This window comes from Petaurus breviceps, unplaced genomic scaffold (genome assembly GCF_028583685.1).
Source record: "Petaurus breviceps papuanus isolate PSGF00001 unplaced genomic scaffold, PetGlider_PUasm1.0 90847, whole genome shotgun sequence".
NCBI classification, from domain to species: Eukaryota; Metazoa; Chordata; class Mammalia; order Diprotodontia; family Petauridae; genus Petaurus; species Petaurus breviceps.
Window position 1 is genome coordinate 21,004,580 of NW_027187360.1, and position 6,449 is coordinate 21,011,028.

Consider the following 6,449-nt stretch of genomic DNA (forward strand, 5'->3'; position numbering starts at 1 on the left):
CTGTAGGAATAATAATAGCAACACTTTTAAGGTTTACAAAGCACTTTCTTCACAATTGTAAAGAACAACCTGTGAGGTAGTTAGTACAAATGTTACTCTCCCATACCCCTCACCCATTTTACAAACGATAAAACATCCTTAACTAACTGTCTTGTACAAGGTCTCTGATTTAGTAAGTGTTCAAGACAGGAATCGAAAGGTTTTCTTACAATTCCACTTTCCAACGTCTTTGTATTGCGAGGCAATGCTTTTACGTCGACCCGACCCCCAACCCAATTCTAGAGCTCCGGGCTCCCTACTTCCACTATTGTTCCTGGGAAGCCCTTTTTTCAAATTCACTAAAAGTGCCCCTGGCTAAGCTGCCAAAACTTCATTTGGGGTACAGAGAATTCGGCTCAAATTGTTCCTAAAACAAGGGGGTAAAGTGGTTCCTGTAACAGCGCGGGAGGCGGAGGAGAAAGTTCAACTGGGTAAAGCTCGCAGCCCTGACCTGGCAACACCTGGAGCTGGGACTCCGCAGAAACCAACTGGTTTAAAGATCGAATGCTGGTGTCATATCTCTCCGGGACAGAAGTGTCTGCAAGACATAACATTCTGGTGTCCTGTAGAGGATAGAAAGTATAGAGCATAATGCTATTTCGCGTCCTACAATGTTATTCGTAAGGATATAATTTTTTTTTTTTTTGCGCTAGGAGCTGGCATGATTTCTAATACATTCTGCTCTCTTGCTCTATGAAGCATGGTACACATAAGGCTTAATATATATATATATACACACACACACATACATGTGTAGATACATAAACATGATACTTTATTATCTTTTGCCCTAAGGGATATGTTATTTTATAGAGCTCATGGATATTCTACTATAGCATTCCCCGTCATTTGCCTTAATAATAAATCAGATGCTCTGTCTTTAATTAAAAATAAATAGCTCACACAATCTTCCCTACAAAAACCTGTTACAGCTTTACAAACTAAAAAAAAAAGGAGATTCACATTTGAAATGACTTGACCAGTCACACAATGAAGGAGGAAGTGAGAGGGTAGCACTCCAAACCCATCAAACATCCATAGATGGATGTATGTTTATTTCTATCTTATTCCAATAAGACACAACATATAGGTGTATCTGTGTATACCTGTGCAAATGGATGTGTGTGTATATATGAATATACAAATCTATTTTCTTCTTTATCATCATCATCATCATCATCACTATCTACATTTAGATTGTGACTTATTCAATGTCATACTGCCAAGATATGTTAGAGACTGACCCAGGTCATCCTGACTCCAAGCTTAGCTCCCAATTCAGACTGCCCTCCAAATATGTGTGTTTGTGATTTCAGTCATGTGGATATACACACATATATGATTACATATTAGATCACATCTCTTACATGTATGATTATTATGAGTTTTCCTACAAAATGTGTAATGTACTTATATGTGAAATACAATACTATAAAAGGAATATAAGTAATTATAGATTGTATTTGTACATTCTATAGCTCCCTATAGCTTCCTCCAGGAAAGTCCTAATCCAAGTTCTCATCCATGCAAGGAGGGAGCCCTGGATTCTCAAAGGATACAAGGGAAGCATCAGGTTGTACCCAGGCAGCAGGAGAGTTTTTAGTGTGATTCAATGAAAGCCTGTGAAGTCTGTTGTCCAAGGGCCATACTAGCTAAGTTTGGAGAAATTTGTCTCTAGGCTGGATGTAAGGAGAGGAATTTTTGAGTCGAGGAGACTTTTGAGAACTATCTTCTAAACGGTAGGATTATGAACTAATTTGGTGGAAGGTATACTCCACATGAATGAAACCACAGACTTGAAATACTGAGGTATTACTATATTTTGTGATAGGGCTCCAAGGGGGGGTGGATATTAATATTTTGTTCTTCCTCACTACACTGAGTAGTGCGTGTTTCTACTTGGGAGACCAGGGCACATTTCCCAGGTGCTGTGCTGAGCAGGTATTAATCCAACACGTCTCAGCAGATTCACCGTTTCCATCCTGGGTTTTAGGATACTGCTCTGAATTGCTAACTGAAGCTGATTGTCGGGGAAATTTAGGAGTCAGGAAGAGAGCAGAGGATAACCCCGCACCTCCTCCCACTCTCTGGCTCTCGGGGTCAGTTCCTTCGGCCAACGGAACCCTGTTTGGGTGGAGACACTTGTTTCGACTACTTTCTTGGCTATCTTGCCAAGTGAGCAGTCTGGCTAGGTCCGTCCCATCTTGTCCCATCCCGTCCCATCCCAGTCTCTTCGAACCCCAGCTCTCAGTTACATTGTGCAGTCTCCTCCAGCCTCGGAACTCGACAGTCATCCATAAAATTTTGGGGCAGGGAGAAAGTTCTGCGGGAGACTGAAGAAGCAGGGTCCCAGGCCCGTTTCAAGGGATTGGAGCCAGGGCTGGAAAATAAGATCAACTTCGACCCGGAGGTTGAATCGGACCAGGTCCGATATTGAGGTGTGCAGGTGTGGGTTCCAAACAAGATCTGAGGGCCTGGGCCGGTCAAGATGCCTAAAGCACGGGCTTATGTGAGCTAGCTACCGGGGTCAAGTATTAAAATAGCTTTAAGAAATGAGCCCTGGATTAGGAGGTAGCGGGCGGAGGCTGTGGGTGAGCCGACTGCTGGTTCGCTGGGACCCACTTTGAGGTTTTCCACTGCCCTTTGCAGGAGGCTAAAGGAGATGCTTCAGGGACTGAAACCATAGCTTGCCTTTCTTTTGGAGAACAGGAATTTAACTGTATTAGCCTCCAATACAAGGCTATAGATCCCAGAGTCGAAGAAGAGGACGTGGGAAAGTGGAGAAAGAAGACGAAGATGAGGGCGAGACTGGGTGTAGGGAAAGGCTTGTGTACACACACACCTCCTCCCAGCCAAGCGTTCGCTCTTTGCGGGTTTGGCGTCAGCCAGAGCTGAGGTTGGGGATGGTGTGGGTTTCAAGACAGAGTCTCTAAGGTTACTGATTACATTGGGGTTGGGGGTGGGGGTGGGGGGAAGCAAGGTAAAAAAAAAAACCAACTTGAAGAAGGCTTACAAGGTATTTATGCGATTTTTTTTGGTCTCCACCGCCAAAGCAAACAGATAATTGAGGCAAGATCCCAAATGATATCGGTAAACATTGGGGGATGTTTATGAGTCCTGCAATATCTAGATAAAAGTGTCAATTCTCGGTAGAGACCGATCATTCCAGGATCCCCAGAAAGGGCAGGGGGAAAGAGAATGAGTTTGACAGCCTGGTCCTGAACCGCAGAACACTGGGCTGACACTTGGAGGCATCTCGCATTTCTTACAGCTTTGGTGGTCTCGGATCGGGGTCCCCCAACAAGCATTTACATTGTGTAAAACCCAAGTTCGAGGGAGTTTACACGGTCATCAGCCAAGCTAGGGTTTCTTGCCTGGAGTCCTTTGACTCTTTTCTTCCGCTTACCTACTAGAGAAAATTTCTGTTTTTCCTTGCTCCCCAAATAATTTCCAAGGTGGAAACAGCTCCTTTCCTTTGATCTTTCCAGACCTTGGCTTGGATCTTCTTTGGGGAGCAGTGCTATCCGCTTCCTGCCTTCACCCCCCCCTCTCTCCCTCTGTCTGTGTGTGTGTGTGTGTGTGTGTACAGGTAGCTGAACCTTCCCCCCCGCCCCACCCCGTATTTCCCCTGCCTCCCCACCTGCTCCTTTCGTTCTGCAGCCATCCTACATCGCAGCGGGTCCTTGCCCCAGCTCCAGGAAGGGAGAGATTGTCCCCGTACATTTAGACACAGGCCGGGAGAGGCGGTAGGGGAAGGTTCAGCTACCTGTGTACACACACACACACACACACACACACACAGAGAGAGAGAGAGAGAGAGAGAGAGAGAGAGAGAGTCAGTCACAGTCACAACTTTGATACTGTGAAGCCCCAAGACTTGTCTGGGAGATGAATGCAACCAAGTGCGAATGTCTCCTTTTGGCAATGCCTCAAGCCTTTAAGGCTTAAAATTACCTCCAGAGGAAGAAAAATAAAAACCCTCACTCTTGCCTGATCCCCAGTACAGTGGAAAGTGTTGTCGAATTGCAGTCAGTGAAGAGCTCCCTTCGATTCCTGCTCTGACAATTGTGTATGAAGTTTGGTTGTGTCTGGAAGTTGACCTCTTGACCTCTACGAACCTCAGTTTCCTCCTCTGTAAAACCACTACCTGCCTTACAGGGTTGTTGTGGGAATCAAATTAGAATATACACCTAAAGTCCTTTGCAAAATTTAAAGCTCTTAGTAAACAGTGATTTTACAACTTCCTTTCTCTTTTTTTTTTGAGGGGTGAAGGCAAGGCAATTGGGGTTAAGTGAATTGCCCAAGGTCACACAGTTAGTAAGTGTAAAGTGTGTGAGGCCAAATTTGAACTCAGGTCCTCCTGACTCCAGGACCAGTGCTCTATTTCCTGCACCACCAAGCTGCCCCTGGTTTTCTTTCTCTTGAACCAAACTTTTATTCCTGGTAGAAATCCAAGTTGGTCGTAAGGTATCTATTACTGTTTTAGTATGCTGCTGTAGTGCCCAGTCAGTTATCCTCTCTACAAAATTCTTCATCTTTTTCAAGCAGAAAATGGAAATGTTTCCTTAAAATAAGAGGATAGGAACACATAGGAACCCCAGCCTTTGTACCAAACTTGATAAATTTTGACAATAACAATCAGTATTACCATACATCATCACAGATGTTATGTATGCTTAACAAATTACACACACCCCTCACAAGTACCCAGTTTCATAATAAGAGCTAGCACTTACACAGGCTTCATAAGTATTTCATATACACCATTTCATTACGTAAATCAGCCATTAGCTATATCATTAGTTTATGGAGGAGAAACTGTGACTCAGAGATGTAAAAATGACTTGCTTAAAGCCACCAAGCTAGCAAATGTGGGAGAATGGAAACAGTCTTTGGGCTCCATCCAGAGAATGACTCCCTACTCTAAGCTGCTCTCTATATGTCTATATGCATAGTCATATCACAGACTTGTCCACAAATTCATCCAGCCTGCTCACTTACCAATTAATTGACTTGGTTACACTTCAGCTGCAGTGGGTCTCACGGTGGGTGGGAGGAAAGGACAATGAGAAGTGGGATATAATTTGAACTTAACCTTTCTTTGGAGTTTCCACCAAGGCCTGGAATATATATGCTTAAAGGGTCAATTGGAGGCATGGAGAGGCTATAATTTGCCCTTAGCAGCCAAGGCATGTTCAAGGCAGTATTTGAATCCTGATCTTCTTGATTTCAAGGCCAGCCTTCCACCCAGTAAGTCATGCCTCCTTGACTCTCTTCAGATTTAGTATATTACTGAAGAGCCAAATGCTCCTGCAGAGAGATATTTCTTCAGGGAGGCTGAACTGAAAATTTTCAACTGACCTTTGGTTTCATGAGCCTAATGCAAAGTTCTCCCAGACAGGAAGGTCAAAGGATAGACCTATAAGAGGGGGGAGTGTCTTGGGTGGGAAAGGGATTGGAGGAACCCCTAAAAGAAGAATCATTGAGAATTAGATGTTCTGAATTGAGTGGAGCTGTGCTAACCACTTGAGCAGAACAGAAGGACCAGGACCCAGCCCCCAACCACATCAGTCAGTTTTAACCAGTATTTATTAAGCATTTACTATGTTCCAGGCACTGTGCTAAGCATGGGTGAGACAAAGAAAGGCAAAGACATGGTTCCTGACCTCAAAGACTGAGAAGAGAAACTCCTACTCTAACTTGGGGTTCCATGTTCCAGGGGTTGTAGAGGAAGGTGCAGTGGAGGGAGGCTCTGACTTTGTCCTGGTGTAGAGCTCACTAGATCTGATGGCTGAAGAAATAGCTTTGAACCTAGGCTCAGTCGTTTGCTACCTGTGTGACCTTGGGCAAGTTGCACTTCTCTAGGTTTTTGTTTCCTTATCTGAAAAAAGAGAGGGTTGCAAAGTTTCAGGTATTTTTCAGGTCTAAAATCCTATGATTCTTTACTTTTCCCTTATCCAATCTGCCCAAACTGTCTCCAGTCTCAGCTTGCTTTTGTCTCCCTAGATAGACACTTTGGTCTCCTTCCCTTTCTTTTCAGCTAGGGGCAGTGACTCTGAAAGGGTCAAACCTTGGGTCAGGGACATATACCTTAGTTAGCAGAGGTAGTGGTGAGGGGAGGCAGAGTCCTGGCTGTTTAGGAAAGGATATTGGGGTGGGATGAATTGAGAACTCAGAAGCCAAAGGGAATCTTGTAACTGGAGGATCAGAGTCAATATACTTACCTTCATTCATTATCCAATTGTCCATAGAGATATCAGTGAATTCTGGAAATGAATGGCAATGAGGAATTTACTAGATAGAATTATGGGTAGTCTGTATGACCTGAGTTCAAGTGTTATTTGTTGACACAATCTGTTTATCTCTGTCACCACCTTTATATGCTTCAATCTACTTCTCAGGCTTTAGTC